This window comes from Thalassophryne amazonica, chromosome 8 (genome assembly GCF_902500255.1).
Source record: "Thalassophryne amazonica chromosome 8, fThaAma1.1, whole genome shotgun sequence".
Lineage (NCBI taxonomy): Eukaryota > Metazoa > Chordata > Actinopteri > Batrachoidiformes > Batrachoididae > Thalassophryne > Thalassophryne amazonica.
Window position 1 is genome coordinate 95,168,138 of NC_047110.1, and position 13,078 is coordinate 95,181,215.

Sequence of the window (13,078 nt, forward strand, 5' to 3'; positions counted from 1 at the left end):
GATAGCTTCTCTGCTATGCTGGACCCACTGTGACAGCTGCAGCTACGGTGACATGTTTGCATTTTTCCTTGTATCTGGATAAGAATATGATCAACTTTAATTATCCTGAATTGTGTGGTCTTGTCTTTTTTCATATCCCCTTGTTATGGCACATATTGACACACTGCATATATTGTCACCACAACGATATATGCACTGTTCAAAGGCACCTGCACATAATGTTGCCGGCACATATTGTCTCAAGCAACAATAAATACAGACAATCAAGGCACATATTGTCACTGGTCATCAGAACAAGAAGTAAAACTTGATGTTTAACTATGAATTGTTTTCTTTTTCTCTGTGTCTCACACACACACACACACACCGCTCTCATTACATCCGCCAAGAATGTAATAAAATCATCAGCATTTATTCATTTATTTAATATGCTGCTTAAATTCAGGGGGTGTGTCTGATCTGAGGTCATAGCCCAAAGGTGTTTTTTTCTTTTGCGAGTGGCCAACGGGGGTGCTCAGGAGGGTAAGGCAACGGGGGGCTGCAACCCCATCGCAGGAGACCATCGCACATCGTCCTCTAACCCATGACACGGGCAGGCGGAGCGCGGAGGTCTAAAAAATAAGCTTCCCGTGGATGTGCACCGGGTTTGGTTCTGGCATTTTATCGCTGTGAGTGCATGAAAAGTGACATTTATTTTCTTGCAAGCCTTCTCGAAAGCACTAGGACTTTTCCTGACTAGTGAGCACAAGATGGAGGAAGATGGTTTGATCCATCCTGTACTGACTGGTGATGCGTAATACGGAGATGCTTTTGCACAGCAGGCTGCACATCATTTCAGCATGACTTTCAGCACTCAGATGTTGGTGAATGGTAAATGGACTGCATTTATATTTCGCTTTTCCATCTGCATCAGACGCTCAAAGCACTTTATAACAATATTGCCTCACATTCACTCTGATGTCAGCCTGCTGCCATACAATGCACCCACAACACACCGGAAGCAACTAGGGGATTAACGACCTCGCCCAAGGGCCCTTAGTGATTTTATGGTCAGGCTGGGATTTGAACCAAGGATCTTCTGGCCTCAAGCCCAACGCTTAACTACTAGACCATCACCTCCCCCAAATTAATTATTCAAAGTGCTGGGGTGATACTGGCTCAGTAATAATAAAAATGTAGGCGCTGCTGCTTATGGCAGTGACAGAATAGGGCGCGTGCCAGAGACCCTGAACCCTCGCACTGTGGCAATTTCGGATGAAATATTCACCGTGCATGCAGTTGTTGAGTCCTCTCACGCCCCTCCCTTTCTCACCATGGCTTTGCGAAAGTTCGCAGTTGAACAGAAAATGACTGTCGCGTGGTGATAAGATCCCCAAAGTCAGGCTTAAGGATGTTTAAACAGGTGCTTTTTGCTGTGAAGTTCTATTAAGCGTGCACGATAATATATTGCCGTGTACGTGCTGACAAGGATGATTTGGGCTGCTGCCGGTGGAACAATCACATGGGGATTTTTGCTGCACCCACAGCTCTTGCACTGAGCCACAGATTTACACGCAAATCCAACCATCTTTTACGCACAAGGTGCACGGATCTAATTCCAGCAAGTCTCTCTCGTCCTCTATCTCTTTTTGATCGATTGATTGATTTGGCAAAATACACGATATGAAATAACAATGACAATATACATATACTTGCCGAGGATGGCATGAAAACGCAGACTTATTTCCATCATGGTCCCCATGACAACACAGAAAAACAAACAAGACAAAAAAAAAAATAAAAAACCCACCAAAACAAAAATCAGAAATACTTTAAAATGGCTACAAAGCCATCCATATACACGAATGAATAAAATACAAAATTATTATGACCTCTCACTCTCTCACACACACACACACACACACACACACACACACACACACACACACACACACACACACACACACACACACACACACACACACACACACACACACACACACACACACACACACACAAAAAACTGTTGTGGCATATCATGACAATATGTACCAATGTTCACGGCACATATTGTCGCTGGTGCAGTGGATTGTATTTAGTAACACACCTGGCACAGATTGTCCCTGCTGTAAAAATGGACACATATTGCTGCTGTACTTGAAGAGAAATATAGTGTATATACACATAAAATAGTGTAGTGGCTTAACTGCATCCTAAATGTGCTATGGAGCTTTTTGTAAAGCCAGTGTAGGAAGGTTTGCGTGTAGCATGGAGCAATTCATTTATAAAGAACATTTCAAGAACAGACGTCACAAAGTGGGAAAAAGAAATGAATGAATGAATGAATGAATTAATAATCAGATAAAAAAGCTAAAACAAGTAGGTCTTTAGCTGGTTTATAAAAATGCCCAGTAGGGATGGGTATTGATAAGATTTTATCGATATCGATGCCATTATCGATTCCACTTATCGATCTGATTCCTTAACGATACCTCTTGTGAATTTTCTGTGTACTAAAAGTAGGCTTTACAGGTTTTCTATGTCAACAACATTTTATTGAGTCTTAAAGTAAATAAATATGAAATTGGTCAGTGGATCCTTAAACTCTGGACATAAATAACCTCTCCATTGGATCCTTGATCTCTGGACATAAATAGAAATAAACAAAATCTGTAGTTTTTGTCAAAAACATTTCCTTTCAGACATTTTGGCACGAATATCACTCCGTACCTCTCAGCTGAACTCAGCTGGCTGCTGCACGTCAGCACAGGACGTTTCATTTTGGGAGGAAAAAAACGTTTTGGTTGATCGCAGTTTATTGTTTGTATTTAGAAAGAGGTGTCATTTTTTTTTAAAACAGTGATTTGCTTTGAAGTTATTAATTCTGGTCAGACTCTAACTTGACTCGGCAGAGAGCCGCACAGCGCTTAGAGCTGTGCAAATAGAACAGAGGACGATTCTCGTTTCTTGCCCACAACAAGGCAAGAGACCCAGTTAGTAACTTTAATCAGTACAAAAGTGACTCACAATTGATATATTTTAATAGCTTTGAGAGGGGTTAAGAAGTGGATCTGCCATTTCTGAAAAGCAGCAAAGCAAAGAACCAATGGAGCAACAGGTCGGAGCACTGCTTCATTGCTTCAAACTTCAAAGCAGAGCTGCAGAAGCGGTTGATTACAGACCTGCCGCAGGGTCTGTAATCAATTTAGAGAAATGATCATTTTCCCAACAAACACTCTCAAAAACAACGGCCGCTTTGAAGGACCGATAAGGGATTCATTAATCAAAAAGGCTATTGATGTCGGTGGATCGAATCATTTCTTAATGATTCTCCAAAAGAACCGGTTGCCGATACCCAACCCTAGTGCCCACAGATATTAAAACCCACAGAATTGTCGAAGGTCCACCAAGTTTAAAAAGGTATGCTAGAATTTCATGAAAACTTTTGAAAATCAGCACCCTAATTAGCATATATATATATGACATTACATTTTAAATATGAAGACTTTTATCATGAATTGTTAAATTTGTTGTTGATGCTAGCTCTCCAACAGTATATTTCACCATCTTGCTATTTTTGTCACACACAATTCGGTTATAAAATCTCACAAATTAATCCCTTCATTCTCATTAACAAGCAAACAGACAACAAATAACCCAAAAATCTGATCAGCTCACCTACTCCCTAAGGAGCATTCATTCATTTTCTATAGCCACAAACTCCAATTAAGGGTCACGGGGGAGATGGAGCCGATCCCAGCGGTCACCAGGTGAGAGGCGGGGTACACCATGCACAGACTGCCAGTCCATCGCAGAGCTCCATGGATAGAGAAACACATTCACACCTATGGTCAATTTAGATTCATAAATTCATGTAACCTACATGTCTTTTCTAGGTGGGAGGAAGCCAGAGCATCCGAAGGGAACCCAAAAGGGGAAGAACATGTAAAGTCCACACTGAAAAGTCCATGTGGCAAGCAATCCTAGGGTATTCTTGCTGCGAGGCAACAGTGCTAACCACTAAGCCACTATGCTGCACCTCGGTAAAGAAGGTCATACCTTGACAATTTAGCCAGTGTATGCCAACCGTATTAAAAAAATGCTGGCATAAGTGCAATAAGGGTAAGTTTTTTTATAAGAGAAGAGCAAGTTGAAGTCACTGATGTATGCCCTAATACACTAAGCTCCTTGAAAAATTTTGGGCATGCTGAAAATTTTCAACACATGCCAGCGCGTGACTCACATGTCCCACATATGCTGGACATAGGTTGTAGGTAAGTTATGTGATTGTTAGCACAGGTTCCTTGTAATTTACTGATAAGTCTAAATCTGTCCATTAATGCTGGCCACTGATTGGCTAAAAGCGGCGGTCCTCATGCAGAACGACCATTTCATCCACAAACGGAGTAAATCTGACCTGTTCATTTCAGTCCAGTTCACCATCACAGACATACATGAATCACATAAAGCTTCTGAATTTTGAAAATGACCTCTGAAAATAGTTTAATTTGTGGCTGGAAATGCAGTGTGTTAAAGCAGGTCCCTCTCTGGTTTTTCTGCTGCAGGTGCATTTCTCATGCCGGTACTGTGCTCTGATCACAAAGAAGCGCTGTGATGATTTAAACTTTTAAAGCAGCATCGCTGTGGTGTGATCATCAGATGACCTGATCGATCAGGGTGATCACACAGTGCATTAATCAGGTGTGATCACCCTGATCGATCAGGGTGATCACGCCTGATTAATGAACTATTTAAACATTTAAAGCGCCGTCACTGTCAGTGGTCACCACGCCAATAGATCACACAGCACTTCATTCAGATCACACCTGTGGTATCACTTGTACAGGCAGTGAGTATAAATGGAAAAGCCCCACTTGGTTTTGGTTTGAGATCAATGCAAGATTGGTTCTTTGTGTTTGAGCTGTGGCCTACTAAGGATTTCTCAGAATTTAAATTCACTTCATACAGGCTGCATCTTTCTTTTGCCATTTTTTAAAAATGTCTCACTTCATACGAGGTCTATTAGAAAAGTATCCGACCTTATTATTTTTTTCAAAAACCATATGGATATGAATCACGTGTGATTGCGTCAGACAAGCTTGAACCCTCGTGCGCATGCGTGAGTTTTTCCACGCCTGTCGGTTGGGTCATTCGCCTGTGAGTGTTGGGAAGGTGTCGTAGCACGGACCCACAACAGGGGGCGCAAATGAACGGACAATGAATAAACCAAAAGGTAACAATTTAATGTTGTGACACTACACAATGAAAAGATACAGAAAATATGCACAGTCAATTAGCACCAGGTGACGTGTGGCAGGCTCGAAGATAGGAGACCCCCCCGACGAGAGAGAAGCCGTACTCCACACGGCTTCCATCACCAACGGCCTGAAGAACACCGGAGCCGCCAAGTCCCGAATCCCCAGGTGGCCTCTGTCCCCGGCTGTGGACCCTGGTACTGCTGGCAGAGAGCAAAAAACAGGATGTGTGAGTGTGAGTCCGCACACTCAGTAATACACAGTCCAACACTGATGGGAGGGAGCACCTCCACCTCCAATCATACACTTAAGCAGCTCCTGTCAGTCACTTATCTGGAGGGAGTGGGAGGCGAAGACGTCGCGGTTCCCACAATACGCCGCTCCAACAAAACTGTCCCACAGGAATAAACGGCTGCAAACAGAGATCAAAACGTGGATTAATCCAAATACTGCAGAGAAGGATTACCTCAGGAATGGTAGTCGATTTCTCGGCGAGGAGGTGGAGTTGCAGTCCGGCTTTTATGGTGGTGATGATGATGAACGAGTGACAGCTGGTGCAGGGGATGAATGACAGCTGTCACTTCTTCTAGGTCTGGCGCCCTTTCGTGCTTGGAGCCCGCACTCCAAGCAGGGCGCCCTCTGGTGGTGGTGGGCCAGCAGTACCTCCTCTTCAGCGGCCCACACAACAGTGAGCAGGCTTTGAGTGAGGAGTGGTCCAGCCCCCTCGTCGGATTTTCATTGTCAGGAAATGGCGGAATGATTTGGGCTTTTTTTCCATCAGAATTTTTTCAGAAACTGTTAGAGACTGGCAGCTGGAAACCATTAGAAAAATTGATCTGGCTTTCGGTGAAAATGTTACAGGCTTGGTAGAGAATAAGGAGTGTTACTGTCACTTTAAGGATGGCCCCCAGTGGCTGTGGGGCGCGCCGCGCTCCAAAGCTGCCATCGACAGGCTGAACGACCATTTAATTTCTAAACGGATGGCTGTCTGGATCCGTGACCATCGTGTGCCATTTCTCTGGTTATCACAAGAGCTGGACATCAACCATTTTCCGGCAGATTTCACTTTTAACAAGAGATTTTGTCATGGAAAGCTGAGCGGAGGCTTCGCGCGTCACGATGGATTCGCTACTGGAGCGAGACAAAACCACCGTTTTGGTCTCACAGGATGGCTTTGAGATGGCGTTCAGACAGCTGTCGGTGGTTTTTCCATCGAATGATTATCCGAGAAATTGTGGATGTGCCTGGACATGCCAGAACATGTCCCGTGAGGCTTCATCACGGCGTTGCTGTGCGCCATGCGGCACTGCCGCGACGCGTGGAATTCCTCCGCACGTATGTCTCAATGTGCCAAAAAAGTGCTGATGTCCACATCTTTTCACAATTCCTGTGCTAGTCAGACGACGTCCCGGATAAAACACAGCGTCCAGTTTGGAAATGAATGGCACATTCCACTGTTACAGGGGTTTTTGTCATGGAAAGAGGAGCGGAGGTTTCGTGGAGGCGAATGACGCAACCAACAGGCGTGGAAAAACTCACGCATGCGCACGAGGGTTCAAGCTTGTCTGACGCAATCACACGTGATTCAAATCCATATGGTTTTTGAAAAAAATAATAAGGTCGGATACTTTTCTAATAGACCTCGTATGAAGTGAGACATTTAAAAAAATGGCAAAAGAAAGATGCAGCCTGTATGAAGTGAATTTAAATTCTGAGAAATCCTTAGTAGGCCACAGCTCAAACACAAAGAACCAATCTTGCATTTATCTCAAACCAAAACCAAGTGGGGCTTTTCCATTTATACTCACTGCCTGTACAAGTGATACCACATAAGACAAATGCACAATATGAAAAAAACCAGCAAACAATCAGAAAGAACAAGGTGTGTCTTCACGCTAGTAGTGGGGGGGAAAGAAAAACAGGAACTTCTACGGCAAACAGAGAGATGGAGCATTTGGACAGCAAATACCTAAAACATGTCCTGCAGGTGCTTCGTCGTAAACAACAACAAGGGGGAAATCCACAAACCCCGTTCAGAGCTTGATCAAAATTTAGTAATTTCTTCCTCTTGATAATGCTGAAAACTTTTTGAGTTGACAGTTCTACTTTGTAGTCATCACCTTGCCTCTCTCGCTCCTTCAGCTTTACTACCCAGTGTTGTCCTTCTTGGAGGATATGAGGCACCTGTGACGGGGATGCTGCAGCCAACCTCACCCTCCTCTCAGCTCTACAAACCAGCTGACTCCTATCAAAGGTATCAAAGACAACCACAATCAGTATGCGTGCGTGTGTGGGGTTAGAGACATGAAGGAAGGAGTGGGTGGAGTGGGTAGAGAACAGTGGTAGAAGTGATTTCTGACAAAAGGAAATGTGCAAGAGTGAAAGGGAAAATTTACAAGATGGTTGTGAGGCCAGATATGTTATACAGGTTTGAGGCAGTGGCAGCATCAAAAAGACAGGAGGCAGAGCTGGAGATGCTGTGACTGGCTTTAGGAATGAACATATCAGAACAGTGCAGGAAGGATGGTTTGGACACAAAGTCAGAGGGGCGAGATTGCAGAGGAGTGACTCAGGTTATACAGGGAGAAGGATGCTGAGGATGGAGCCACAAGGTGAAACAGAAGGTTTATGGATGTTTTTGAGGGAGGACATGCAGATAATTGGTGTGACAGAGGAAGATGCAGATGAAAAGGTGAGATAGAGATGGATGATCTGCTGCGGTGACGCCAAATGGTAGCAGCCAAAAGAAGATGAAGAAGGTTAGGTCTAGAGTAAGACACACTAAGTAAACCACAATACAAGAGAGTATAAACCACACAATAAATTTAAAGTACATTTAGTTCGCAATGATGATGGGTAGTTAAATGGACAATATCAAACAGCAGCCTCTGTGGTATAAAATGTTTGCGACAGGTTGAGGTGAGCCTGCAGAGGGGTAACAGGGGGATGGAGGTCATTGACAACAACATGGAGCACATGTCTATGAGTGAGAGAAAGGGCAACAGAGTGCTTTGTAAGGAGCACAAGGGGTGAAGGTGGATGAGTTCAAATCTTGGGTCAACTGCTCAGTGACAGAGAGAGGTAAAGAAGAGAGGGCAGCCAAGGTGGAGTGGGTGGAGAAAATTGGTAGGAGTGATGTATGATAGAAGGCTATCTAAACTGGTGAAAGGGGGCATCTATTACTCTAAACAACAGTTTCACTGTCTTGTCCCACAGCAGCCTGTGCTCAAGGTTCTTGAAATGAAGCAATATTGCCACCTCGTGGACATTCACCATTCATGCGAGTACAACAGAATTTCGTCAGGAGCTCTACTTTACAAGACAGTAGTGAGACCAGCTATGTAGTTTGTTTTAGATAAGGTGGCATTAACAAAAATTCGGTGAAAAAATGTTCATCGAACATTTCGGTGTGTCACAGAATTTCGCTGAGTTTTTGCTTAAAACAGTGGCAGTAAGTAAGAAATCAATAAGAAAGTAAGTAAAGTAAAGAACGGATTAGCCGCGAAGCTAACGGCGACCTACCCAGGCCGGCGGCGTACCATCCAGGCCCGCGGAGTCGGTGGAAGCAATCCATCCAGGCCCGCAGCGTCGGCAGAGACGTACCATCCAGGCCCGCAGCGTCGGCAGAGACGTACCATCCAGGCCCGCGGCGTCAGCAGAGACGTACCATCCAGGCCCGCGGCGTCAGCAGAGACGTACCATCCAGGCCCGCGGCGTCGGCGCAGGAGGCGAACCATCCAGGCCCGCGGCGTCGGCGCAGGAGGCGACCCATCCAGGCCCGCGGCGTCGGCGCAGGAGGCGACCCATCTAGGCCCGCGGCGGCAGAAGAGGCAATCCATCCGGGCCCGCGGCGGAAGAGGCAATCCATCCGGGCCCGCGGCGGAAGAGGCAATCCATCCGGGCCCGCGGCGGAAGAGGCAATCCATCCGGGCCCGCGGCGGAAGAGGCAATCCATCCGGGCCCGCGGCGGAAGAGGCAATCCATCCGGGCCCGCGGCGGAAGAGGCAATCCCTCCGGGCCCGCGGCGGAAGAGGCAATCCATCCGGGCCCGCGGCGGAAGAGGCAATCCATCCGGGCCCGCGGCGGAAGAGGCAATCCATCCGGGCCCGCGGCGGAAGAGGCAATCCATCCGGGCCCGCGGCGGAAGAGGCAATCCATCCAGGCCCGCGGTGTCGGGGCAAGAGGCAATCCATTCAGGCCCGCGGTGTCGGTTACATCCGGGGCTGGCGGCGGCTACACCCGGGGCTGGTGACTGCTGCATCCGAGGCTGGCGGTGGCTGCGACCGAGGCTGGCGACGGCTGCGAATGAGGCAGGCGGCGGCTATATCCGGGATTAACATCGGGGAAGGTCGGGGAAGGTCGGTGTGCAGCGACCGGATTTGTGGTGGTGGAGGTGGTGGAGTCTACGAGTGGGAATTGCTTTATAATTAATAGTGGCCTGTACTGAACTACAAGAGTAACTTAATATGGCACCACCTAGGAAGACAGATAAATTGGAGGAAGATATAGAGGAGATAAAGACCTCATTAAACCGTATATCAAAAGACATGACCAATTTAGACAAGTTGATGAAGGAGATCAAGGAGCTCCAAAATCTTGTTAAAGAAAAGGACAAGATTATTAAGAAACTTGAGCAACGGGTGGATGAACTTGAACAATATTCTAGAAAAGACGTTATAATATCTGGTTTGGAAACAAAACATCGGTCGTACGCAAGGGTGGTGGATTCTGGTGGAGCCACTGGGGAGGATGCACCACCTGAAGAACTACAAACACTAGAACAGCAAGTTACAATTTTTTTTATATCAAAAAGGTGTTGTCATACATCAAGATACTATATCAGACTGTCACACAATTCCATCCAAACACAGTAAAAATAAACTACCCAATATTATTATACGATTTACAAGCAGAAAATATAAAAATGAATTACTAAGACAAGCAAAGAATCTGAAAGGAACAAATGTCTATATAAATGAGCATCTAATGAAAAAAAAATGCAGATATTGCCAGGAAAGCAAGACTATTTAAAAAAACAAACACATTGTTGCTACATGGGTCTGGAACTGTAGGGTTTGGATTAGAGTGAAAGAAGGAACAAAGGGCATACAAATCAGAGACATGGAGGACCTTACAAAGTACAGACCTGAGTAGACAAATAAATATGATGACAGTTGGTAGTATGACCAACAAAAAGTCAGAACAAACATGGAAACAGATGATAAAATATATGACAGACACCAATATTGATGAAAGTATATTTGACTTGACTACAATTGGTTGTGAGTATTATATAGAAAAACAGTTAAATAGTGAAAAAATTACTGAAGATACCCTGTCACTCATACATATAAACACCCGAACCTTGTACTGTAAAATGTCAAAAATAAAGGATTATTTAAACCAGTGTAAAAATAGATTCAGCATTGTTGCGATCACAGAATCTTGGCTTAAAGATGACCTCATGGCTGATGTTCAAATGGAGGGATAATGAGCTATATTTCTTAAATAGAAGAGATAAAAAAGGCGGAGGTATTGTTTTGTACATAAAAACAGATCTGACATGTAAAATTGTACAAGAAATGACAATAATAGATGATGTCATAGAAATTGTAACTGTGGAAATTGTACATGAAACATCTAAAAATATTCTAATCAGTTGTGTATACAGAGCACCAGACTCTTGTGTTGTGAAATTTACAGATAACATAATAGAATTATTCCATCAAATCAAAAACAAAACGCTCTTTATGTGTGGAGACTTTAATGTTAATGTGGAAAGCTCCAGTTGCCAAAGAGCAAGTGATTTTGTGAATTCAATGAATAGTTTGGGCTTATTCCCTTTGATAACAAAACCAACCAGAATTACATCACAAAGTGCAACTGTAATTGACAATATATTCACAAATAGAACAGATGAAATTATTAAGAATGGGATCTTGATGACAGATCTTAGTGATCATTTACCAGTTTTTTCAATATTTAAATATAAAAATAGGTACAAAAAAAACGGTTATAAACTTTAAAAGAGATAAGTCATTAAAAGCCTTAGAGGCATTAAATTATGGCCTTAAAAATCAAAATTGGGAAGAAGTTTATGTTGGTTACATTAATGTAGCATATAATTAATTTATGAAAATACTGATGAAATCATATAATAAAAATTGTAAATTAATAAAAACTAGTAAGAAAAGAGTAAGTAAACCATGGCTAACTAAGGGAATAAAAAACGCCTGTGTAAAGAAAAACTATTTATATAGGTGCTTTTTAAAAATGCAAACAAAGGAAACAGAACACAGATACAAAAAAAATATAAAAATAAACTATTGACAATAATTAGGAAACAAAAAACAAAAAAGATTATTATAGTGAACAATTAAATAAGAGTAAAGATAATATGAGGGCAACATGGGGAATTATAAAAAGTGTGATGGAAAGTGATGGAGTGAAATCAACTTTTCCAAATTACCTTGTCAAGGAAAATAGAGATATATGACATAAAAGAAGTTGTAAATGAGTTTAATGATTATTTTTCAAAGGTGGGATCAAGTCTGGTGGCAAATAAACAAATAGTAGAAGATAAATTAAATACAATTGTAAATACGGTCAATAGTATTTTCCTTGACAATGTGGAAAAAGATGAAATAAGGAATATTGTAAAAAACTGTGTAAGCAAAAGATCAACTGACTATGAAGATTTAGACATGATGACTGTAAAAAGTATAATAGAAACTGTTATTGAACCATTCACTTACATTTGTAATCTGTCTCTGTCAACAGGAATTTTCCCAGACGAAATGGAAATTGCCAAGGTAGTCCCATTATATAAAAATGGAGACAAGCATAACGTTTCAAATTACAGGCCAGTGTCATTGCTTCCACAGTTTTATAAAATTATGGAAAAAGTTTTTGTGACAAGGTTGGATAAATTCACTGAGAAACATCATATTTTAAATAATGCTCAGTATGGATTCAGAACAAAACATTCGACAGCTATGGCAATTATGGAATTAATAGAGAAAATATCAACAGCAATATATAATAAGGATTATTTTGTAAGTGTTTTTATTGACCTGAACAAAGCTTTTGATATCAATCATTCAAGATTGCTTCACAAGTTACAACAATATGGAATAAGAGGGACTGCACATCAGTGGGTAAAAAGCTACTTAGAAAATAGAAAATAGTTTGTTCAGATAAATAATCCTAAATCAGAATTGTGTAACATTATGTGTGGAGTACCACAAGGGTCGGTACTTGGACCCAAACTGTTTATTTTGTATATCAATGATTTTGTGAATGTATCTAATGTACTTGGTAGCATTTTATTTGCTGACGATACATTATTTTACTCTGGACCAGATATACAGGAAGTAGCACAAGTGATAAATACAGAGTTGGAAAAAGTTAAATATTGGTTTGATATAAACAGATTGTCACTTAATCTTAATAAAACAAATTTCATATTGTTTAATGACAGAGTAAAAAAAAAAAGATGTGTCATTAAAAATAGATGGAATGGACATTCAAATTTTTAGAAGTTATGATTGATGAAGATTTTACATGGAAGTCACACATAAATGACATAAAAGGAAAAATAGCAAAAGCTATTGCTGTTTTGCATAAAGTTAAATATTCATTAAATAGTTATGGATTATTAACATTGTACAATTCATTGATTGTTCCATATTTGACTTATTGTGTAGAAATCTGGGGATCAACATGTACAACTTATACGCAACCTTTATTTATTTTGCAGAAAAGAGCTTTAAAAGTGATTAGCAACAGTCGTTTTAGAGACCCATCTAGTCCATTGTTCATTAGTAATCTGTTAGGGATGTAAA

The 13,078-nt window shown here is 42.1% G+C and overlaps 1 long non-coding RNA gene across 1 annotated transcript in view; it reads right to left on the reverse strand.

Annotated features, from left to right (window-relative positions):
• LOC117516130 overlaps positions 1-13,078 on the reverse strand; it is a 199,175-nt gene that overhangs the window by 76,093 nt on the left and 110,004 nt on the right. The window lies entirely within an intron of this gene.